Genomic DNA, 26,343 nt, shown 5'->3' with positions numbered 1-26,343 from the left:
CAAGCGAACTTAGCCTCTGTATCTGAGAGGATCATGGAATTAAATTTGTCTTACCTAGATAATTCCAGCAAAATTAACATTTTGGGAATTTTTTTTGGTCATACGAAAGCAATTATTTGATGGTAAAATCAAATTTTGATAAAAATTTTGTCTTGAATATAGCGGTTTTTGGTTTTCTGAGCGCTATACCTGGATACTCTTAATCCTTTGAACTTCATCTGAGATGAAGTGTCTTCAAAAAAGGCACATTTCCTCTTCCTCCATGCCAACCTCAAAGAAGGAAGAATTCACTTTTTTTTTCTTTTTTTTTTTTCTTTTTTTTTTTTTTCTTTTGTTTTGTTTTGGGAAACTCGGGATGGACCTCATTCATTTGGATATCTTGCACCTAGTCAGGAGGGGAGAAACCATATAGCCATGAATGGAGTTCAATCCTCCAGCACATGTAATTCCTCTTAATAATGGTCTAGCAGCACCTAAAAAACAAAAAGCTTTCAAATATCTCATTTGGAAATTCCTGTGGCATTAATGCTAGGAAGGACTGCAAGTGAAAAGGTGTTACAAGGAAGTGTCTTTTCATCACCAAGGATGCCACTATTCCTGGCATAACCTAAAAGATTCATTTAGCCTTAAGCAACTCAGCTTGTTTTTTGCTTTCCCAGTTTCCTTAGCCTTCTTTGTACCCATATGTAGGCTGTACAGACAGACTGATCTTGCCTTGCATGCTGCATATTTGACCTCTCTTTGCTGGACAGTGTCTCGTCAGTGCTCAGCCAAGGTGTTTGAGTAGTTTTCTCAGAAAGAGATGAAGATGAGAAATATTTCTAGCTGGGCTGCACCCATTCTGGTATTCCTGAAAGATACAAGAGCAGTGAAGTCACAAGTTGTCCTGCATTGTTCAATTGATGAACTCTGTGTTTCTGGGACCTACTCATAACCTGGATTCCAGACCACTGCTGCCCTAAACACAAGAGTAATAAAAGTAACGCAGAAAAACAAGTGCAGACCCTGTAGTTCATTAAAATATATGGAAGACTAATGTACCTCTTTTCCCTAAAAAAACGTTCTTTACCACAATACATGAAAACAAATGTGTTAGAAGGATGGAGGAAATGTAATTTCTGCTTTGTTCAAACACTATCTTCAGTCAGCCATGTTTAACAAATCCTGTTGCAGCCTTGGTGAAACACTGTTTGAGGGCATGATAGGGCATGGGAAAATGGTCCTTATTCACTTAATTTTGGCCTTTGACCAATATTTTTTATTAGACAGCTACAATAATAAATGTTTTACACCAAGGTTCTAAGAATAAAAGTATGTATTTATGCCCTAAACAAGGCAGCTAACAGGGCTATAGGCACTTAATAGTCAAACTCTTCAGCTTACAGGCCCATTGAGACCATACAAGCAGAACACCGTTGTCTGGGATATTTAATATCCAGACCAAATAAAATAAACTGGTCTGTTCATACCAGGGGTAAAATTTTAAATCCACCCCTAGTCAGTGGTAAGACTCTTACTGACTGTAATGGAGTCATGATTTCACTCCAGACACACAGGATGTGAAGGACCTGTGGTGACTTGCATGGGTTTAAGGAAAGCTGGAAGCATCTGCTAAACCAAGGCCCTCCAATTCCCTGAAGCTGCCTTCCATTCAGCTTGACTCAACAGAAAACCCGTCAAAACCAGTGGGGTCTTTCCATTGGCTGCTGCTGGCTTTGGATTAGGACTACAGAGAGAACCCAGATCATCATTCTTCCTTACTAAAGTATAGAATTTTTTTCCTTTAATGACACTAATTTAATACACACTATGGTTATACATATTTCTATCTGGCACATACCCTGTGGAAGCACAGCTCAGACTATGTATCACTCTTCCTGGGGGCTGAATGCTTTGCACTTCTTGTTGACTCGGGCCATTAATGCTAAATTATCTACCAGGGCCCGTTTCTTTTTAAAACTCCCCAGTCTGCAAGCGAGCATGTGGATTTTAAACTCCGGTTTGAGAAGTCCGATGTTTTCTATGGGGATTATTGAATTTTTACATCACAGCCAATCTGAGGGGTTCTAAAGCCTTCAAACAACTGACACCATATGTCTGGGTACAATGGAATCCACAGAATTATCAGGAACAGCAAAAATGTCTCATTACACACCGAGGGCTACAAACACACAACAAGTATATTGAGTAGCGTGTATAGTTGCAGAGAAATTAATCGACTCAGATGCATACAAAGGGATTTCTAAAGTGCTAAAAGCATATTTCAGTGAAGAAATGCACTATGCCAGGCTGTGATTTGCAATATAATAAATAATCCTCCTAAAATTTACTTAACTTTCACTCTACCTAATGTGAGGCTTCACAGATTGTAAAGAATATGCTTTGTGTGACACAAAATGAGAAGAAAAAAAAAAACCCAGTTTTTCAGGTCAGTAAAAATTGTTCCCAGAATCCTGGTAAATACTGCAGAATGTATTGTATTTGTATTTATTGTGTTTACGTTATTTGTTTGTTTGTCACATACCAGCAGAATTCTACCAAACATTCACCTCAGATACTTAGCAATGTCTACAAAATTATAGCTGTGTTTTCGGGTGGGGAATGCAAAGTGACGATTCACATTTAGAAATCTGGTTTCATGAGAAAAAAAAAAAAAAGAAAACAGGAAAGGAAAGTGCTGGCATTATTTATTCACTTATTATCATACAATCTGGACTAAGTCATAGGAAGAGAAATTTTATGAGCAACTTAAAAATAGTGAGATATAAATGGAAATAATAACAGATAATAATAAATTGTAATTAGCAGTATTTTTCACTGTAATGTTATCTTTTATCCACAATTACACAGTATCTTAAAGAAACAGGTTATGAATTCAGAATCCTTGAATATTTTATTCACACAAGTGAATGAATAGTTCATCCATAAAAAATGTGGGTATTCCTTTGAGTAAGGAACGCTTACTACCCAGCATGAAATATAGGGTTCTCATTTGGCATAAGAGATTAGCCCTCTAGTATTTCTGTGTGGGGTATGTGTTGTTAAATGTTACCGAGAAGATAAGCAATAAAAAGATAAATACATTGCAGATCTGGTAACAATTTTTTTTTTTTTTTAAATAAGAAGGGTAGAAATTTGAGCTGGTAGTGAAATGCTAGCAAGTGCTTCTTGAAAACATGTTCATTTTCACAAATGGTTAATCTTTTGTAAAAGTTCATTGTATTTATTTATATTTGTTTTTCATCTTTTTTTTTTCACCAAAGGTAAACTTCTTTTAAGGATCTAAAATTTCTTTGCAGAAAGTTCTGGGCTAGTAGTGACTGAGGTAAGAGTAATATCACTTACTTATTGAACAACAGTGAACAATCAGCTCTTCATTGCCTTTAATGTTTATTGTGGATTTTAATTATGGCACAAGTCAAAGTTTCTGACTCCAGACAGAGTAGTTCATCCTGTAACACCAGACAAACCTTTGCCTTTCTCACTATCACCTTATATGAGAACAGTAATAGAGGCGAGCTTTGCAAAAGTTTTCTGCAAATTACTGGAAAGTTTGTTTTAATTTTTTTATACTGAATAATTATTATAATTTAGCTAGAAATTAAAGAAACTATAATATAGCTAGAAATAGAATTAATTAAATCAAATTTTCATCGTATCACAAACGGTAGCATTAGTGCTACCACTAATAGGAAATATCAGTTGAGGTCGAAACTGGTCTTACTCATTCACAAAGGGGAAGCAGATAAAAGAAAATTATTTGTTTTTCTTTTTGTTGCTTTTTCTATCAAAGTCTTAATTTAAGACTTAAAGGCAAGCAGAATAAAAGTGAAGTACCAAGGGCCAGAAGTTAAAGACCTTATTGTCTCTGAGAAGTAAAGTTCTATTTCCAATTTTTCTGACTTTTCATGGCACAGGGTATGAAGAATGCTGTACAAAAATGGCTCTTCCCAAAAGATTCTCAAATACAGCTTGCAATATGGTGAATTTGGGCAAGGTGAAATAACTATCAAGGCTAGAGTCTTTTACTCCTAACTGATCAAACAAATCTTTTAAAGTGAATTTCCTAAAGATCTCAACATTATTTTCTCTCCCTTTAGCCCTCTACTATTGAGAGTGCAAATTTAATTGCTGAAGAAAAATTTTCTTCTGCCCGATTGCAGTTTGCAAACCTACTGCAATCTAATCTTGAAATGAACATTAGTTCACTCTCAATAGAAAAACTCAGTAGAGAAGTATTAATAGCACCTCATTTGTGCTCTGTCAGTAGGAGATGACTTGGGTTGTGCACAGCAATAAAAGTATTTGTCTGACCTTTTGTGAGTATTTTGAGACCAAAAAGGCAAGTAACCATATAACTCACATGGCAAGTCATAGGGGACAACAAAAATTTCGGGTTTGACTCTTGACAGTGAAAGAAATGTATATTCTTGCATGAGAAGAGATGTGTTTCTTGTTGGGCTGGGGATATTTTCCATCTGAATTACCTTTAGGATGTGGCTGGATTGGCTACGAAGGGAGCCCATTGGGCCAGCAAGCAGAAGAAGGAAGCTCTGAATGGGCTTCAGGCTCAATATGAAACATCTCAGTCTCAACAAAAAAAATTTTTTTGTATTGCCAATGGGACACCTTTAGAGGGCAGGGTGGCTGTCTGAGTCTCAGGCTGGATGGTTTGCCTATAAAGCTGGAAGTCCAGCTTTCTTACCCTCTGCAAGGTGCACATCAATGACTCCAGCTTGTGTTGTGCTGCCACGCAGGTCAGAGAGGCTCTTATCCTTGCTTGTGGAACTGTGAGTGCAGCTTGCCATGCCAGAGATGGATGTATATATTTTATGGACCAAGCCATCCTCATTCCCCGTTATTGCCCTCCTGCAGATGCTGTTGTTTTCCCTCAGCTCATTACTGGAGTGGAGAGCAGGAGTCTAAGCATCTTCCCACTACAGAATCAAGAAAGAAATCCACAACAAACCATGTAAAAAAGCACAAATCTAAAATGAAATCATATTGGAGAATAAAACTGAACACTATGAGTAGAGTTTTATCATCTTGAAAGAGGATGATGATGATGATGATGATGATCCTTCATGCCAAACAGGAATGTACAAGAGTCTCTATTCTCTGACTAGACCTTGATTCTATGAGAGGTTCAGAAGGTGACACACACACTCACAGAGAGGGGAATTTCCCTTGGTGTGACCAAAATGAATGTGTTTGCTGAAGGAAATATAAACAGAGAAAAAACACTTGCTTTTTTTTATATTTAAAGAAAAGCAAAGCATAACAACAAATCTTATTTCCTTAGGTTCTAACATTTTGGAAGCAAAAATTGTTCAGTTCTAATCTAGTCTCTTCAAAAAAAGACTTTTGTTACCAAGGTTACTTTTTGGATCAAGATTAGATATCTGATTTACAGAAACATTTTTAACTACACTGTAAGTGCTGGTGTCTTTATACATTTGTTTTGAATTTTAAACTATGCTGTCTAAACAGCACTGTCTAAAAAGTGGATTGCCCTTTTTGCCCAAGCATTCTCATGGCTGCTAGGATAATAAGTTGTGATACTGTAATTTAGAAGGCCATCCAAAGAAACTGGAGAGCCATCAACTTTGGTTTAACAAACTTACTAGGACAAACTTACTTAGAATGGTGGGGGTTGTTCTGAGAAATTGCATAAGTAATTCAAACTTTTTTCAACTATGCAGATACCTCGTTGCTATAAAGATATATTAATGGATCACAATACCCTCTTAATTCACTCTTGCCGAATTATTAATTTAGTTCCTTTTCATGGCTCACTTAAAGGCAGGGAGATTTTTGTAGGCACTTAATACTTGAGTCAAAGTAGTCAGTCAGCATGAACATGCTAATTCTATGATGCCTGAAGAGTTTCCTACACTCTGAAAAAAACTTTCAGTGATGATGAGCATTTAAATAATATATTTTTGAATTATAAAATAATCTATTATTTCAACTAAGAATTGCATGAGGAAAGAATAAACTTGAACTTTCTGGATTTTGCTCTGGAGCTTTCAGAGACAAAGTGAACTCTTGGAAGGACACATTTTTCCATGAAAACTACTTGAAAATCACATGGTAAACTTCTCAAGGTTTGATTTGTCTCCTTTTTCATGCTGCATAATGAAATTGTTTCTGATACCATGACATGTTGCAGGTGGAAAATGGTTTCCTGCCTTCTCTTCCCCCTAGCAACTCATTCCAATAGATTTCTGAATATGGAACTGGGTAAAGACTGAAAGTTATCCATTAGATTGCCACTGTGAGACATTCTTTGCATATTGCACTTCATTTGACTTAGTTTACATTTTCCTTACAAATGTTTCCATTTTCAGGTTATTGTGGAATATTGCAGTTTTTGCTGTAATCCTCAAGTCCATTTTTAACCTAATTTTTCTTCTTGTAAATTTACATTTTTCTTAGAAGTCTTTAAGAACCACCTGCCCTATTTGAAAAAAAGCAATATTCAATCCTCACAGTACTTCGGTATCACTCGTTAACACTTGGCTCAGTATTCTTTCTCCTTGTGCCACAAGTGAGATGGTTTAAAAAACAGCCCGTAGTGGATCTGAACCAACAGGATGAGAGCTATTACCCAATAGCACTCATCCTGTTTTTTGATTATCCCACACACATTACCATGCCCTGGTCTATGTTTGCTAAATTTTTACATCCCTTCTGGGAGGTTGGACAGAAGTCATGGTGGTCATCCCTTGGCATTTTGGCACTTGGTTTTCTTTCTGGAACCATTTTCAGTCTCTACATAGTCTATATGCAGAAGCCAGACAGATGAACAGCCATGCACTTGCTAGTTGTATTTAACTCCTCTTTGTAAACTGGAGAATTCAAGATGTTCTACTTTTATTCAGTCCAGGTGTTGCTAAAATTTACAGCCAGCCCATAAAGACTGCAGCCAGCAAACAGGAGGTTTCTGCTTGAGAATTCAAAAGTTCCATTTCAGACATTCACCCACACCACCCCCCCTCCCCACTCAATTATCTGTTGCTTGTTTGCATGCAAATTTTAAGCTATTTTTTTCACCTACATGCCATTTTCTGACTTCCTTTATCTGACGTGCTTTTGCTGACTTTCTCTGCATTGCAATACTTAAGAAAAGTGTAAGTCAAAGCCATGTGTCTTAGTCTGACTTTGTATGGTCCAGAGCATTCTCCACATCTGCCTTAGTCAGATGAAATGGAGGATATTTTAAAGCCCTTAGAAAAGCAACATCCCCCATTCAGGCAGCACATAGTTTGAGGTGGGGCTGCCCCAGCCACCACAGACTTGCCTGTGGTCCTCAACCTTTCATGCTCCCCATAACAAAAGAAGAACTTGACCCACTATGTTTCAAAACCTGATAAGGAAAACAAATTCTTATTCTGTGGTAAGATATGCTTGATGGACCTGTGCCTCGGACCTGTGTAACTGTGTGTTTGCAGTAAGACTGTAATTATAGGTCTAAACTACACTTAAGTGACTACCACTTGAGGATGTATTTGCAAATACTAATATTGCATTTACTAACTGAAGAACCATGTAAAGAGATTTGAGAAAAAAATGGGGAAAAACCCCCACGCATGTTTACTTTCCTGATGATAGTTAGCGAGTGATGCCCAAGGTACAAATCAAAACCATACAGAGCCACCTATATCTGCACAGATAACTTTACATAGGTCTGTGGTCAAATCCCACAGGGGCTTTACTGTAAAGTTCACTAAGAAACACATTCATGTTTTTGATAGCTAACATTCTTACCACATAATATTTCTGGATTTTCACTTTTTTTGTTTCCTGTAAAAATGTTCACAGTCTTCACTGATATTTCATTGGTCAAAAAATGAAAACTAGGGAGCAAAAATGAAATAAAACACCATGGAAAGAGGGAAACTTACACAGAATGGGACATAAAAATTCAGGGCATCTATGTTTGATGTTATCATTAAAAAAAAATAAGAAGAGGGAGGAGGGAGAGATGGATGACAAAGTGAAAAGAAAAAATGCAGCAACTCTTTTATGTGAAGATTACATTTAAAAATAACCAACTAACAGTCTGCACTTTTCAAAAGACTGACGTCCTGAAACGCATTTAGATTGATGCAGCCTGAGCCTGAAGTTCTCTTGCTGAGTAAACAGTCAAGTGTTCTTAATAGGAATTGCAGTTTCTCGACATCTGTTGGGGAAAAGGGAATGGTGAAACAACAATTTAGATTGAGATTGGTTTTGTTAAATGCATTTAAATTCCAAGATTAGTGGTGTTCTTTCTTTTTCAATTAGCATTTACTTGCAGAAAGGTTACAGATGAAGGGGCTGAGAAAGAGTTCTTTGGGGGAGGGGGGTTAGCTCCCAGGCCAGTACAGAACACACTAAAACGTGTAACACAGACTAGCACAGGACTTTAACATAAACTTACAACTTATGCAAAAGTGAGTGCCTTTGAAAAGCTCTGTGAAGGAGCAAAAAAATTAAAAGAACAATAACCGTGACTTCACTTTGTTGAGCTCCTAAGCTGGAATTCATATATGAAAAAATATTATTATTGCCTTTCAAAGGAATTTTCCAGCCCATTCATTTTGCAATTCCCCATGCTGATTAGACTGTGAGAAGAATGTGACTTCTTAGGGGTCACAGAGAGGTAAAAAGAGAAGAAGGTATAAGAAATGCCCTACCTTCTTTCTGCTTTTCAAAAATCAAGCTTACTTTATGACTTTTGTCAAAAAAAAAGGAAGATTCTTTTAACCCAGTGAAACAGTTGTTGCCATTTTAGTGAAAGTACAATAATAACAAAATCTGGAATGTTCTGAATTATCTTGCCCTGTTTTGCTTTGGAGCGTGTGTCAGGTCTTGAGTCGTCATTCCAGAGTGAGACTGCTATAGCTGCTTTGATTTCAGTGTAAAGATGAAGAGATGAAGAAAACTCCAAAATAATTACCATGGACAGGATTTTTTACCCCCAGTATCACACCTTTTTTCAGGATATGGATTTCAATTAATTCTGTCCATTAGACAGAATTCTATCCTGTAGAACTTTTGTCTATGCTATTCTGCTTTGGCTTTCCAAGATATGTACCACCATTATTTTAAATATTTGGGATCATGTTGTTGTGTTTGCTTTCCTCATTTGGAACATTTGGGCTATTATTTTTCCTTTCAAATCCTTGCACTTTATTCCTTAACAACTTACAAAGCACTCAGAGGTGAACAAGGATTGTTCAGTCCCTGCTTGAATACCTTCTAAACATAGAGAAATGTAAAACAAGATAAACCTCAACTCATTTGGAAAACCAAATAAAAGGAAGAACTGTATAGATGCATCTATTTTTTCTATCTCTGCAAATTCAAACAATGTTTTAAATACTTTTTCAAAAGCATCCATAAACCAACAGGAAGTCCTCTTGTCTTTGCTGTCTAAATGCAAGAATGACCGTAAGAGGCAATGCTCATGTTGGCATCAAAGAGATTTATTTGGTGTTCTCTGCTAGTAAGGCAGTGTCATCCTACAGGAGTTCTTTTTAAGTCTCTCTCTGGACACTTAAAATTAGCTGAGATTGATTGCATTATTTATTGATCTCACTTATATTGTCTTGGAGGTTTCAACCTAATGCTAATCTGACAAAGTGCAGATGAAGTAGTCTGTGGTGGTTAGCACACTGTACTTCATTGCACAGAGCTGTTAAGGGACTGGTGTGAACAGAAAGTATGAACGAAGAAGCGCACAGTTGGTCCTGTTGAATGTTTAATTCTCCAATCACAAGTAGATGTGATCACAAAAGGCTTTACAGGAAACTAGACTTTGGACTTGTGCTCTTTCAAAGGCAGTCCCCCACCCCTTCCTTTCTCCTTCTCAGAAACCTTCACTTTTTTTCTGTGTGTATCTCACAGACACTAGGAGTCCTCTGCATTCTGCCTAACACCACGATTTCCAGCAGACCTCCCCATCATAAGCAAACGCCACTCAGCCTGCCACCTCACTTTGCTGCCACCTCACTTCTGTGTTACAGCTATGCCCACGGTGTGACAGCCTGGTCACCTATTGCAAAGACAGGTCCGTTCAGTGGGCGACAGGAAATGTTGTAGTGCTGGAGGTCATGCAGGCGCCAGGACAGGTTACAGCATCTGAGGACCAGGCACACAGAGCTGTGGTTTATTTTGTAACAAACAAGTAGTTTTAAGTAACTACAGCTTTTTTTCTGTGGCAATCTTGATCCACACTTCAGGACTCTTTCTCTGCTTTCTTATATCTTTTGTCACATAAAAGGCTTAGTTAGGCAAGTTTTACTCCTGCAGCTACTTTCACTACTGCTATATAAAATAAAGGCTGCAAGTTCATCCCTTCAATTATTTTGTTCAATGCAAAATAAATTGCCAAGAATAACATTTCACCAAAAAAATGGAAGCGGTTAAGTTCTCTGTGATTGTTTTAAGTAGAACTAGTCTGTCTCCTCTTAAAAAAAACCCAAAGAAAAAAAAAAAAGAAAAAGAAAAATCTTTAAGTGAGGTTGGGGTGAGCTTTCAATTTATGCATAAAAAGAAGTGCTAAAGGAACTGTACCACATCAGCTGTATCTCCAGGAGGTGGTGTGTTGCAGCTATATTGCTTACACACGTTTTTTTTAACTTCCATCCTGTTCTGGGTGCAGTAGGATTTATATAAGGAACAAATCATAGAGTACAACATTTCTGTCCAGACCTTATAGGGAAAAGGTGATCCCTGGTTTTATCCATTTTCCTGCCATGGGACAATGTAGGTATTCAGTCACCACAAAAAGTATAGCCGCTGTTTCAGATTCAGGTAAGTTCACTCTCTGTTTTAAAGTGGACTTTTAGTAAGCTGTCTGGATTGAATGAGCATGTTCAAGACACAGTTCAGTCTATAGAAATGTTGCATTTCTGTAGTCTTTGAATAATCTAAAGATCTAGACACACACTGGCAGAAAAATATTGCTTTGCAGGCAACAATCTAGGGGTTAGTAGCATGGCATGTGGTCCTACTTGGGCAAGAAGTGTGTCCAATTTTGAATTTCTTCCTGCCTGGGAACTAGCTGAGCCTCAGTAATGTTCCTGCAGCTGGGGAAGGACATCCTGCTGGACATGAGATATTCTTACCAGTAGCTCTGGGAATCAAGTCCTGATCAGGTCAGCTTTATTCATTTTAGACGTACTGGGAGTCCTCCCAGGGAGAAGTTACCCATAAGGATACTTAATTTTTTCTCAAGCCAGTGGCTGAAAAGGATGAAAGGTAAAAAGCCGAAAGATGAAAAACAGTTTTCCACATAAAGAAGGAGTTTTGGCACAAGGAGTTATGTTTTTTTACACAGATTCCTCTCAGATGAATTGAAAAGAAACACAGACAGAAATGCCTGAAGAGAAGAAGCTGAGGAGGCAGAAAACTGAACCTGAATGAATCTGAATCTGGAATTTGTACATGTTGTCCCGTTTAGTTTGCTTGGGGCTGAATTTATTGCATATTAAAGGCTTTAATCAAATGCTCTGGGTCATACAAATGTATTTTTAATGCTTTTATGGTGTGGCATGTTCTAAGGAAAAAGTGTCATCCCACATATATCACATTTGTCTAAATTTGCATTCTCCCAGATGGCCACATTTATTGACTTTGTGAAGTTAACTGTCTCTCCCTGCTTCCAGCCAATCAGGGTTTGCTGGAGGATCAAAGAAAGTGAATCCTTTATTGTTTCATCTACTGCTGAGAATGACCCAAAACCAGAATCTCTTGACACCAACACCCCCAAATGTCAGGCCCAGATTAGTACAGAGGGTTGCTGGCCCAAATTCCGTTCTCATTTTTTGCGATTTCCATGAGACTGAAAAATGTTTTACCTGCAAACAGGAGCTCTTCTCTCGCTCCCATGTTATCCGCAGCCTCCAACATTAATCACATTTAGAGGTTAAAAAAAGCCCTCTTCACACCTGCTGAACAAACTATTATTCTAAATATACTAATTTATAATTATGTGAACCAGAACCCAAACAAAGTACCTAATTCCCTGTATTTCTAGAGACTGAACTTTAAACAAATTGCAGGAGAAATTTTGTTCTGGTCCTTCTAAGACCATTCTTTGCAGCTATCAATCTTTATTAATTGAAAATACACAAAATTCAATCAAAGAAACTTCCTTTAAATGAAGATAAGGAAAAGTGAACAACAAAATACCCAGGTAGCTGCCAATTCCTTTTCTAGTAAGTGTTTAATCATGGATTTTTTTCAAGTCCAAGTGTAATACTATGGAAATTTAATCATCATTTCTATTAGTACAACTGCTTGAGAGGGTCTTGAAGACATTGCCTTTTACTTTAGTTTGCCCTGTGGATAAGTAGAGCACTTTGGTTCTGTATTGATTTGTCTTTTACTGCACTGATCACCTTTCATTTTCAAGGATTCACCTTCCATTCATGAGCATTAAATCCCTATTTAAAAGAAATAATAGAACTGGAATGGTGGCTCAATAGGGCAATGATCGGTGGAAGAACCCAGACAACTTTATCTGGGTCAGAACTTTATTTCATTAGGTTGAACAGTGATTTCTTGCTTCCCCCTGCACTGTCTCTCAGGTGGTGACAGGCCTTCCCTCTCCCTAAGGATGTGAAGACCAGCTGCCTTAAGATAAGAGAAAAGCAAGAGAAAGAAAGTGAATTTGTAAAGGACACTGGTCTACACGTGCAGTTTGAAGCATATAAAAAGCCCTCTGTGTGTGAATATGGGCTAACACATCAGCACATGTCTGTTTTGAAATGAAGAGCAGCAGGTACATTTTGACACAAATTCAAATCAAACGTGTGCCTTTGATATCATACTGGCAAAACTCGATCATATGCTTTGCTAATCGAGTGTGTCGAGTCTCCTATGCTTATGTTTTTTGGAATTAAATTGCATGACTGTGCTTTGCTCTGTAAAATGTGTAAATGTGTAAATTATGTCAGGACAGATTGCAAATGCCAGTTGAAGAAATAAAAAATATGCTGCACTCATTGTAAAGAGTGCAGGGGTGTGGCCTGGGAGATGGTGAGAAGGGGTTAATGCCTCCTAGCAAAATTCCTGGAAGAAACAGATTGATTTATTAACTGTTATTTGTATTACCAGTATTAACAGCGCAGCTAAGAAACACCAGAAAATCCAGAAAACCGCATTCAGGACTTATTGCTGGCAAAACTGTACTCCATCAATAAATGTAGAGTCATGGTTTCTACCTGGAAGACTTTGTTGTACTGGAGTCAAGATAGAATAGGTGAATGTAGTGAGCAAAGGCAGAGTGTCTGAGGGAAAATGGCACTGAGTTGTATGTTGGCTCTGTTTCAAGAGAGCACTTAAATAAGAACTTAAAACCATTCCCTCTAAGAAATAGCACTTAAGCAGAAGCTTATGCACATTAATGAACAGGAATGTGCCCTTAAAACAGGGCCAATATATACATCTTGCTAGATCCTTTATAGTTACATATATGTAATTATTTGATCATCTTTTAATGTATTTTAATTGTATTTTAAATATCCAGTTAAGTCAAATTCCCTCTGCTCTCTCATTGTTTATCTCTTTTCCTCATTTTTTCTCCCTTGAAAAAATTATTTGGGGTTACTGTCCAAATATTCCCCTAGTCTAATATTAGATCTTATTTAAAAGGGATCCTGAAAACCAAGGATTTTATTTGAAATCAGGGAGCATGCAGATCTCAACAGATTGCTTCCTCTTTCAAAGTTTGATCTTTCTTATTTTAGGGACACAACAAAGTTCTGTTCCCATTTAAATCAGGATCAGCAAGAATTTGTCCCTGAGTTCAACTGTATTAGCATATATCCCACTGTGCCGTGGAATTGTCACCCAGGAGTGATCTTGCACCTCTTAGATGAGATTCATTTAAATAGGTATCAGATGACTGTGCTGAAGCAGATATGAGTTGATTGTGAGATCAATTTAAACATATGTCATTCAGAGCACTGGGAATAAATACACTGATTTTACAGACTGCCTTTTTTAGTTCCAGCTATTTATTTAAGTGGGTCGTGTTTAATCTAAAGAGTTATATAATCATTTCTGTGCCTTTATTACTGAATGTTTAATATTTTATTGTCAAACGTATTTCGTAGTGATGTTTGAACTTTTTGCTTTGATGGCCTGAACTTCAGAATGGTACCTTTTCAAGGAAGGGAAATGTATTCCAAGGAAAGGCCATTTGCTATAAATAACTCTGACTAGATGCAACCTAGTATTAGCAAAATTCTAGAAACTACAGAATACAGTTTCTCAGGGTTTTTTTTTAAAACAAGGATGTGTATGTCTCTATGTGATGGTTTTCATTACTCCAGGAGCAGAACAGACTTGTTGCTTCACAATTAGCTTCCAGATTGGTGCAAAACTGCTTCAACATGGCCAAATGTCCATTTGAGCACCTAGACATATGACCTGGCTCTGCATTTGAGACCTCAGATCCACACAAAATGTAGATTTAATTTGTATAGTACTGAGCAAGAGAGAATACTTAGATTTAAGGTATGGAGGTTGAGGGTAGCATATGCTGATTACAATTATACAGTGTAAAAAATTCCCAGGAACTTCCCTCTGCAGTATTAAAAGCCTGGGTATTGTCCATGGCTTTCCACAGACTTGATATTGGAGTCATTCCCATACATTTCAAGCAAGAAAAAGAGAAAGAGAAAAAAATACATGAACAGTCACCGTAAGAAAATCTACATATCTTGAGTGTCTTAGATCATCCTGGAGGGAAGTGCTGCAGCTCTTGGAGATAGACTGGAACTACTGAACATGTGTCACCTCATTTCCAGTAACCGATGAAGAGCACCAGCAGCCCACAACTTCAGGGACAAAGGAGGCTTTGTCCTCTTCCTGCACACAGTCTGCCATCAATCCAATGGTCTGACTGCTTAAAGACCAGGTGCTTCTTGCCATCCAGTTAACGGGGAGAAATTCCCATACCATTAGATCCAATTAAGGTAAGGTGGCCCTATAGTAATTTACCAGACCTATAATAATACAATATATATTTCATCTTTTATCTTCAATTTAGGTAATGTAACAATCAAGCTGACTGTCTTTCTGAAATACATGATTATGTGGAGAATATTTCATCATACATCTCATAATGTCAGGTGATTTCTGTTAACCTCTGGAGTCTGAGTCATGTTATGGCTTTGGCTATTATGTACTGCCTATGCCAAATAGCCTTTATGAAAGGCTATTTTGCTTGACTTCACATCTTAAACCTACTCTATGGTGCTCCTCTCTTCTTTCACTGGGGTTCATCAGCTACCTTTGGAGTTAGCTTCATTTTAAAAAAGAAGTTGGAGGAAGGTGATGGGAATGATGCATGGGAAAATGTTATGTCACAGAGATTACCTGAGCTACTATAATAATAAAAAGGTATTTGCCAAGGATGTCTATTTAGGAAACATATTCTAGAACAGAACATTTGAATAAGTTCAAAAGGCTATGCATCTTTTTAGTCAACCAGAAATGGCTTAAGTAGAGAATTTTAAATTTAAAAAGAATTGAATTTCTTTCTTGGGAAAGATTCTGAAAATTTGGATATCATTCAAACAGCAAAATCTTGTAGACTTCAAAAACTGACAAGGACAAATTATGTCAGCTTGGTCGAATCAGCTACTTTATATTTTTATACTATAATTATGTGATGGATTTTGTCTGACAAAATAAAAAAAAAAAAAACAAACCTTTTCTAAAATGCCACTTTGAAATTAAAGAACAGAAATGCTTTGGTTTGAGAACACTGTGATTTATTGGGATTTCCATGCTTTTATTTTCATGGAACTTCACATGCTTGTATATTCTTCCTCTTTCACACAGTTTTATATTTCAAATGGCCCACATATTAAAAAAAAAAAATAGTTTCCTACATCTATGCTACCGTGAATCACATTTTCCGTATTTTCTACAAAATCTGGCATAGTATTTGCCTTTGAAAATCTGACTTTTTGATGGTTAACAGGTCCCATTAGAATATTTGGCCCTTCAGCCACAGGTCTGGCATCATCTCTCCCTTCTCAGAACGCCATTTCAGATTGCTTTGACCAATGTAATTTATTGGTGTATTATTATTAACTAGGAATATCTACCATGTTTTGTCCCTTGACCAAAATCATTAATTTCTCTTGACAGCCTTCAGGTGGCACTGAAGATGAGAAGGAAGAAAAAAGGAATATTTTTTTCCCCTTGTAGTTATAAACCTATAGTTGAGCTTTAAAGAAAATTTCATTCTGTTTGTATGATCAGTAAACTGAAAGGGACTATATGGAGTTCTGTGGTTTCACATATGCATTCCCATACATTCCCCTACAGAAGATGAAACATGACACTTCCTTTGTAAATGATCCAAGAATCCTGCCCCTAATCTGTAGATTTCATGTGTATGTAATCAACTTTTATTGGTTTTATGAGGATGAAGTTTCTCCTTCCAATGTGAGCACAATACAAACTTTGACAGTGTCATTAATAAAGAACTGTCTGGCTCAGACAAGCAGGAAGTTTATAAAAAGCTTTTCTCCCTGTGCTTTCCATGATATTTGTGTAGTGTACTCTTGCTATGGCACACTTACTGTGTCAGACCCCAAAATGCAAACTGCTTGGAAAAAGAGAAAGCTGGTGCTGCAAAAAAACCACATCACAGCTGAAAAAATTTGAGAGTTTCCTAAGTACCTTTTTCTCCTGCTGATGATAAAAACCTAAGGGGTCACAATAGCAAGCCTAATGAAGACAATGGCAAAGAGCCAAATGATTACAATGGCACTAAATAAAGTCATTTGATGGGAAAATTCTTAGGATTGGTGTTTTGAAGCTTTGAAGGCTTTTCTTCAGAAACTCAGGTCATTATCTGAAGACCAGAGGGATCCAGTTTGGAAATTCAAATTTTGGGGCTCTTTTTATCATGAAAAATGTAATCCATCCTTTTAACTCAGAGGCAGGCAGAACTGTAAACATTACAAAATGACCCCAAGATCTTTTGGAAGCAAATATTCTATTTGGGTAATAATTCATCCAGACCTCCAAATAAAAAATACCAGGCACTGGATACTGTTCTCAGCAAATGGTTGTTTGAATTGTGAGCCAATAAAAAACATAGCAAAGAAACACTTTTGTTTTCCAACACAACACACTCTTTTCCTTTCACATTCACTAGAATTTTAAAGCTATTCTTACTAAATTCTAACCACATTTAGGTGAAAAAAATATAACTTTAATTACATTCTCACCTCCATTTAAAGGTAATATTAATGATTGTTAATGCTGCATAAGTAATCATGTACAAGTCAACTAAGTAAAACTAAGTATTTGTGGGGAAGCCTTTCTAAGTTATATTTTCGTGCTTTGATATATAACTTTCTGTATTCCAAAGATCATAGATTTCATGGGTAACATCTTCACCAGTGTACTTAATGCACTTACAATGTATGGCTTCACAAGTGCACAAAGTTGATGTTAATTCACAAGCTTCTTTGTGAATATTTTTTAAAAATTTCCTTCATCTTGAAGATTTTTGGGGAAACATAAATTTATTTAATAAGTGGAAACCCATAAAGATTGCCTCCCTTAGACACAGTCCCAGTGTTTAACCACTTTTCGTGTGAAAACATTTCTTTATATTCAACTGAGTTTTTGCTTACTCTTAAGTCTCTCAACCTTTTGCTGTAAGTCTCTGAGAAGAAAACACACCTTGCCTTCTCTGTCTTCCCTTTAGCTGCTTCTGATCTGCATGTCTGCTCTAAGTGGACTCCCTCTTTAGCTTTTTCTTCTGAAAGTTTAACAAAAATCTCAATTAGCATCTCTTCATTTTCAGCTCCATCCCCTTAATTTGCTGAGTGACCCTCCACAGTGTTTCCCTTCTGAAACTTTATCTTGACTGAATATACAAGCACAACTACCATACATCTTCAAGCATCTGTTTCAAAATTATCCGTATACTTTAGTTTCTCTGGATACCCTTTTATGATCTTTTTCTTCAAGTTCTTTCATCTAACCCTCATTTTGATAGTTCAGTTATTTTTCTCTCAAGAAAATAGTCTCTTTGCTGAACATTTTTCATATTACTCACTATTTAAAGGTTGCTACAGATATCACTCAGAACACTCTCTTTTTGATCAGATTCTATATTCTCACCCTCTGATTCACAGGTGTGGCAAAACAGTGAAGCTCCCTTATCTCAAATGTAACTTCTATAATGAGAGGACAGCAAGACCCCACTTAGAATTGTAACAACTGACTGAGGATACTGAGTCCCCCATTTCATTTTGAAGGTTTTGCAAATATTGTCCATTGTGGGATCTTACAGCGTGCACAGAAATGTGGAGGAACCTTCTATAATTAGCTCCTGTTGAGAAAATAATGTTGATAGGATTTAAATTATTTTCACTGATTTCCACTACTGAGACCTAGGGCTTCCTTCCTCTAATCTATCTCTCTCCAGTTTGGACAAAACTGAGGCAGTGCAAATGGCAGCTACAAGTTGCAACAATTTGAAATATTTAAAATTAAATGAACAGATGAATAAAATAATAAACAGAAATTTAAAATGGCTATTCAGTGACCATACCTTTGCGGATAAATATTTTTGTGAGTGCACCCCTTCAGTTGTATGTTAACACACACACTAACAAGTGGAATTTTTTTTCTACTTTGTAATAGTCTAAGGAGAAACAGACAGAATATAAAACATATATATTGCAATCTACTACCAGGATAAGTTTTCTACAATAACAAGAAATACGACCCACATAAAAGGCAAAGAATTTTAAATTTTTTTCCCCTTTTTTTTTTATTTTTTTGCAGTTTTGTCACCTCTGACTTTAAGATCACAATGGTCACCTTGTTAGTCATGTCTCTGAGCTTTTCACCACTTACATTGTGTAAAAAAGAAATTCATTTGAAAAATCAAAGACTTCAAATTTCTGTTTTCAAAAAGTAAGTTAGAAGTTCTTTATATGTATGCATTTAATCCATGTTGGTTTAAAAAAAGGCTATGCACAATTGCAAAAGCCATTTCACTAATATTAATTACTGGACAACCATAGAAGGGCAAAAAAAAATCATTTCCCTGAGATGAGAGTTAGAAAGAAGAATTGGCACCAATTCATTTGGGACTGAAAGTTTAATCTGAGAATTTTATAATCTCTTTCTAAGGAGAAAAATCCTTTTTACATATATTTAATATCATAGTTCATGAATTGCCTCAGAAATCTTTTTAAACTGGGTGTTTTTTACATCATCCAAACCTAAACTGCAGGGTTCACATTATCTGAAAATCTCAATGACTCAGTATTATTAATTGTAAATTTCTCACATTAGAGAAAAAAAAATCAACAAATGACACACCTTGCTTCAACAATTTTTCACTGCCATCAGATACCAAACTGCCTTAGCAGTACCAACTTGATCAGCATAGATTATTAATTATGATACTGCTGGTACAGTTCAATTTAATCAGAAAAGAACATCAAGGAGTCCAAGAAGTAGGGTATATAATGCAATTTATCTTTGCCTTGTACTGATAGGGGTAACAATGATTTGCAAATTGGTTCAGCTACAAATACACAATTAAAAAGAGATAAATATCAAAAGATATGCCACATTTTCAACTCAAAGCCAAAAGTGCAGGTCTTAATCTTAGTAGTCAGTTTTAAAATCATGAGTTAATTCTTCCTTTGATGTGCACGCTTAACTCCCATTAAAATTAATGGGGGTTACACATGCTCATTGAGGAAGAAATAGACCCCATAGTGTGTATATTCTTCAAATAGTAAAGATTTGGTAATTACTATATTATTTGTTCATTAATTTTCAATTTATCTTGTAAATGTGCACTCTTTGTGATCTTAGGTCCAATTATATAGAGTAATTTGTGGCAAAAGGTCTAGTGGAGCATTATCTTCTTAAAGGACATGCAGTTTTATAGCACATATTGACAGTGCTCTAATTCTCAAACTATATCACTTCCAAAATATACCAAAACAAGAAAATTTGACTCTAGCAGCGAAATCCTTCTCTGTGTCATCCATGTTCCCTTTAAATCGCTTCGTATATTCTACTGCCTTCAATCATCTTTGGAAAAGGCATTTTCCTGTAATTAGTCAGTGGCCAAAAGCAAGATTTTTAAAACATCTGATGATAAAATAAATACGAATTACGCATACAATCTGTGGGCAAGAGACAACAATTTATTAGATTCATAGTGGAGGTCTGGCCACTACAGACTCAAATCCCCTCCTAGATAAGACTCTAGTTGAAGCATTTTACCTGACACGAATCTGGTCTTAACAATTTTTAAAGCAGTCTCTAATTTCTTACAGTTTGATTTCTCATTGCCATGTTTTCTAATGCTTGAGGATGGTCATACAAGTTAATAAATGTGTTCTCTTTGGGAGCCTTTAGGTCTTTTTCAAGATACAATATTCCCTTCCTGACTTGATTCTCTCTCTGAAAAATCCTTCCCTAGTTTTCTTACACAGGTTTTCTTCCTTAACTACTTCCCAAGAAAAACACTGTTAGTACTTATTTTCTCTTCCCACTCATCTATTTTAACATAGTCCTTCCCACTCCCTTTTTAACATAAAACAAATTTTCAGTGCCTGATTTTAGGTTTATTCAGAGCAAACCAATTGCATGGAGTTATCCAGTGATGGAGCATTTTCTTAATGTTCACCAAAGTAAATTCTGGTTCTTTGGGTCACCTGGATGTGTTTGTGCCATTCCTATACAATGCATCAATAATGTGGATGTCCAACAAGTGAGTTGGTTTATCACTGGTTGAGGTAGCACAGATCCTATGATCTAGCCTTCGTGTCAGGTAAGAAGAAGTGACTGTGTAAAGGTCATAAAAGTGTGAAGCTGTTATGGTATCCAGCTAATGTGATGCAAGGAGACATCTTGAAAGGTCCAGCAGAAGTTTTCTACTTGTCTTCAAGAAAGAAGCTGAATGGTTAGGTTCAATGAAAGCTGAATTCATGAGACTGAAATCTGTCTTGTGACTACATGTCAGGAAGACAGGAGAAATACAGGATGCCTTGAACATCCACTTAGGGGCAAGGAGGAGAAATTTTTAGTACCCAATATAGAAAGAGAGATATCAATGCCATTTTACTTGAACATTTAATACACAAGCAGCACAAAAAATAAAGACGTGATTCTGGGGAGGGGTTGAGGGTTAATGAAAGACCTTGGAAATTTTCTAAGCCTATGAGAATGGAAGGACGGGGACACAACACTGAAGCAACACAATTTGTTCTAAAAGTAAACTGCAAGATATTTTCAGAGCAGTTCATTTTTTCACGCCAGAGGCTCACAGTTGTGCAGACTTGGTATCAAGTACAGTTCATTAGAAATGGTAATATTTTGTGATACAGAGTCATTTCACAATTTTACTTTTATGTGATGTACACTTCCCCTAAATATTTCATGCTTAAACAATTTTTATAAAGGTTGAATTATTAACTTTTGGAGTAAGAAGATATTTTGTAACTACTTTTTCATCTACCATTCTGAGTTTTCGAAAATAAATTTTAAAAATCCCCCATCAAATAAAAACCAAACACAAGAAAAAAAAAAGCTCAAACAAACAAAAAAATATTTAAAACAGATACTATATGACAATATATTCCATCTCAGTGAACACCTTTTATTAATAGAAATTTTATGTGGCTGCCTTGTTTCTTTAGCAGTTTTAGTATATAATAATTGAAAACACCACCACTGTCGAAATTATTGAAGCTGTCCAGTAGTAAATAACAATCTTACAGAGAATATCTATTTATACACTGTTTGCACTACAAAGAAAAAGTAAAAGCTATAGTCTAGAGCTACCTGATTGCACAACAGAGAGAGAGAGACCGTGGGTCTGTAGATACTTTCTGTTTTACACACTTCCTATTTTCTAATGGGTCCTTCCTCTCTTTGCATTTTTCCTTTGTCAACTTCATTTCTCAAACACCCAGTTATGCACTGTATAAGAGAGCTGGACTGTGCCCCTGTGTGACTCTTGCCAGGCAGAATGGTGCCTAAAAGCTCAGCACAGCAATGGTCAGTGTTAAGCCCTGTAGTTCTCTTCTCTCACTCTACAGCTCCCCATATACCCACAGACACTAGAGTGAATCCAGGTCCATTACAGTGGGTGTGTGAGAAATGAGTTGGCAGGTCTCAGGCTAAGTCAGAATAGGCAGAAGTGCATGTAATAAAACTCAGCACCCTGATAGGAGATGTTCAGCATCCCCACAGCCTTTTCTAAACAGGGGACCAAATGTTCTAGAAAGCAATTAGGGTACATGTCAAACAGGATGAATCTAGTTTTGTTTGGATTGCAGTTCTTTTAACACAGATGCTAACTATTTTGCTGCTTTTATATACTGCAATGTATTCTAGGTAGCTCTTTGAATATAGGTATTTTCATTCTGAGGCAACAGAGACCTTCATTTGTCTGCTCTATAGATACAGACATTCATTATCCCAGGAACAGCCTACCTGGCTTTTAAAGACAGCAGTCCAAGGAATAGTTTACAGGTTGATTAAAGTTACAAAGTCAGTGCAAATGCATGGCAATGATCTAGGATTTCAGGCCCAAAAGGGGACATTTAGACAATTCTGACACTAGCATTTCCCTTTGATCTGTATCTACAATGTATCTCTGCAGAAAAGTTCTGCAGGTACAGTGTATGCTGGGGAAGCTGAATGTAGGTCAATGAGATGCACTCTGCTTTTTAAAATAAAATCTTTCTGCAGAAAATGCATGATTTCCTGTTATGACTGTAGACTTCACATAGAGTATCATACATTCATTTTTAAAAAATGCTTTTCCATTTGTGCAAAAAGAATTCATTTTGCTCAAGGTGCACAGACACAAATATATACACACAAAATTCTTTACATAATACACCCATTTATTGATAATTTCTTTTCATGCATTTACCATCACTAATTTGTGGCTGACACAGCAGACCATAGAGTTTCAGGATACCTATCCTTGAGCAGTAAATGATGTTAGCCAAAAAGGTTAGACAAAGGGCTCAATCCAGAGAAGACTTGCATACCTAAATCCAGTCTAATGCTCAACTTTTGATATTCAAATCCCTAGCTCACTACCATGTAAGCTTAGCAAGACCAAAGCCCATGAGTGCCTAGCTTAAGCCACAAGAGATATATGGGCACCCTGGTTTCCTGACCTAATGCTAATCTGTTAGCTTAGAATCCTGCCAGTGCTTCTCAGGAGCACAGTGGGCACTAGCAAAGAGCATAACAGGTTTCCAGCACTCTGATGGGGCTCTGGAATGCCTGGCACTCACACTGACTGTTCAGAGACACCACTGTAAGAGAAAACCCAGGAGGCCATTGTGCTGCTAGTGCGGACGAACGGCCAACACAGTTCCTTCAGGATAGGGTTTCCCTGGAATAACCCTTGAACTGCTTTCCTCTGAGCAACCAAAACCCTTTGGATTTCCCTAAGTGTACTTACTGCATCAAGCCCCCAACAGAAAACAACTGAAACAAAGTCAGGAGGATCAGCGAGAGCAAAAGGGCCAGGACAGACTGTTTCGCAGTCAAATGAAAGTTTAGGCATTTTTCTAAACATGGAAGGATGTGAGACTCATAGGAGAGCACTAAAAGTGAAGATTTCTTTGACTCAAACTTCATGTTAATAGCTGTGACTGGGACCAAGGGTTTGAAATTTCAGATGAAGAGGTTTTCAAAATAAGAATGAACCACTGGAAAATGCATGTGGGAAAATGAAGTCTGTTCCAGATCTTCTCCCAGATTTTACAGTGTGAGAAAGACAGTAAGTTGTGACAGATCAAAATGGATGAATAATAAAATAAAGACTGAATATATTAATAAAATTTATATAGAATCCTATGCCATCATTCCCCTGATTTCTATTTCAGCCATGGAGGAGGAGAGGGGTGATCTGCAGCTGGAGATATTTCTTCTCTGAGTTGGTAAACCATCTATTGGGTGATGGCACTACTTGGAATTATTTCTATTATGTTGCCCTGCTCTTTGAAGAATTGTGTTCCAGAGGTCATGGGCTGGGTGTGTGCTGGTACTGTATCAGGATACTGTGCACCATGAAAAGTACCTGGCAAACACAGGCTCAAACGGAAGTAAATGGAGTTTTGCCATTGCTTAAGTTGAAGCCAGGTTTCTAGCCCTGGTGTCAAAGAGGTTCCTTTCCCCCTCCTCCAGTTCTGTGACAGGCACCGGCTGTGTGCTCAGTTTTTCCCAAGCCTATCATAAATATAGCAGTGCAGACCTTGTTACCAGCAAGCTCAATTACTGTAATACCCTCTTAGTGGAGCTTAGAGCCAGGCTGCTCAGCACTGCTTGCTCCGAGCACGGCAGCACGTGCACTCAGCTCTGTGAGCCAGCAGGAACACTTTACACCACCACACTGCCTTCTCCATGCTGCCAGCCTCCCAAGTGGCAGGTTGATTTTAAGTTGGCCCTTTTAGATTTTAAAGTTTTAAGTAATAAAGGCTCTAGCTATGACTGATCCCCTTCTCTTTGAGCCCTGCCCTAATGGGGAGCTGCGTTCCCACACCACCTGCTTTTCCTGGAACCCTACTGTCACATCGCAGATCCGAACAGATTTTGACTTTTCTGTGCTGAACTACATGATGTATCTCACCCCCGGAACCTTCCTTTCTCATCAACCCTTTCCATTTATATACCACACTCATCCCAATGTTAGCAGAACCTCACAAAATTATCACTGCCATCTCACAGACTAGACAGTTTTTTGATGGAGGTGGCATTAGAGCAAGTTAGCCAGTGTGATTTCATAGTATCAGGTACTCACTTTTTCCTTTCTGCAGCCGGAGAAGAGGCTTAGTCTTTTCATTAGACCTGAGGTAAGATGAGTTTCATTTTCTGCAGGCCAAGAGCAGACAAATAGGAAGTTAGAGCAGAGCATCTGACTCTGTTAATATACCCTCTAATTTAACTTGCTGTAACTTGTTTGTGCAGCTGTACTCTTGGGTGATGCTGGCCACTGTACTTCATTACTCAATGCCTCTTCCTCCTTCCTCTGCTTAATGGGGCTAATGATGCTTCCTTTGTAAGGCACTTGTGAACCTAGGGATAAGAAATGGAAGTTTCAGAAAGATAATATTAATTAACATTTATTAGCCTGTCTGTGCTCTAATCATCCCACTCATCTTTCACTGTACACACTCCTTTTTGCTTTATTGCAGCTGTATTCTCTTCTGACAATTAATATAGTTATTGGCCCCGTGATTATTACTTTTTCTACCTCATTCTTTTTTCACTTAAAAAAAAATTGTTTACTTTGAATTGCAACATGCTGTGTGTAGTTGTATATAACTTTGTTATTACTATACTTAATTTACTTTAATTGATGTTAATATTTTCATATATTTTGACATTTAAATTAATAAAGCTATTAATAATATTATTAATAATAACAATACACTTGTTTTCTCTTAATTTTTAAAACACAATCCAAAATTTACAAAGCATGGATGCCTAAGGTTAGATAATTAACCAAAATCAAGTTCTGGAGCAGTGAAATCCAAGCTGGTTTTTATGAATTCCATCTAGGGACTCAAGGTTTAAATGCCAGGAATCCATGTTTGAAAATCCTGGCTTTGATATGTGAGTGTGGGGTTTTTAATACTGGTGGGAATGAGAGAGAAGGAATGGTTGCCCTTTCTCCAAGCGCCTATAACATAAGGGGCTAACAGGCATCCCAGCATAGAGTGAGCAGCCTATTTCCTGAGCAGGAGCACTCAGAGGACTGGAATGGGGGTTTAATGCTTTAAGGCCTGATGTGACCTTCAGGTGCTCGAATTACCATCTCTTTATACACCCCCAGTTAACAGTCAGTGGAGAGAAACAGGCACCTGTGGGGATGACTCAGCCCACCTAAAATCTGAGTCACCCTGTGGAGGCACTTTTCTCCCTCTCCCCTTCAATTAGAGTGGGTGCCACCACCCAGAGTCAGGTGTCTCCCTACAACACCCATGCTGAAGTGCGGGGGATGTTGGCCCGGATACATTTAGTTTCTTACATCTCGAGTCCTTAGAAAGATGAGACCAACGTATACACAAAGAAATAATGCCAGAGGTGGTTAATCTTTGTGCTATTTATCCAGTTACCTATGTATTTGCAATACTTATGGGTACTGTCTGGCTTTGATGTGCAGGGATTTACAGATGCAGCTCCGTTAACATTAGTGGGAATTGGGTGCATAGATCCAGTACATCAAGATGAGAATATTTGGTAATAAATCTTTTAATATGCATGTAGCATTGACTAAATAATTTGAAACATTTTTAAAATCCAAATAAA

General features: G+C 37.2%; 1 long non-coding RNA gene across 1 annotated transcript; it reads right to left on the bottom strand.

Moving 5' to 3' along the window:
• Positions 1-4,654: 4,654 nt before the first annotated feature.
• LOC136292700 (uncharacterized) lies at positions 4,655-25,761 on the bottom strand. The gene is made up of 3 exons (XR_010721941.1): positions 25,538-25,761; positions 24,833-25,107; positions 4,655-4,937 (listed from the first exon to the last, which is right to left on the bottom strand). It is a non-coding gene; the product is annotated as an uncharacterized lncRNA (long non-coding RNA).
• Between the last annotated feature and the right edge of the window lie 582 nt (positions 25,762-26,343).

The sequence above is a fragment of the Chamaea fasciata genome, unplaced genomic scaffold (assembly GCF_029207755.1).
Source record: "Chamaea fasciata isolate MVZ Bird 193981 ecotype frontalis unplaced genomic scaffold, bChaFas1.0.hap1 SCAF_7, whole genome shotgun sequence".
In the NCBI taxonomy this organism is placed as follows: Eukaryota; Metazoa; Chordata; class Aves; order Passeriformes; family Sylviidae; genus Chamaea; species Chamaea fasciata.
This window is presented reverse-complemented; position numbering and strand designations above follow the sequence as displayed.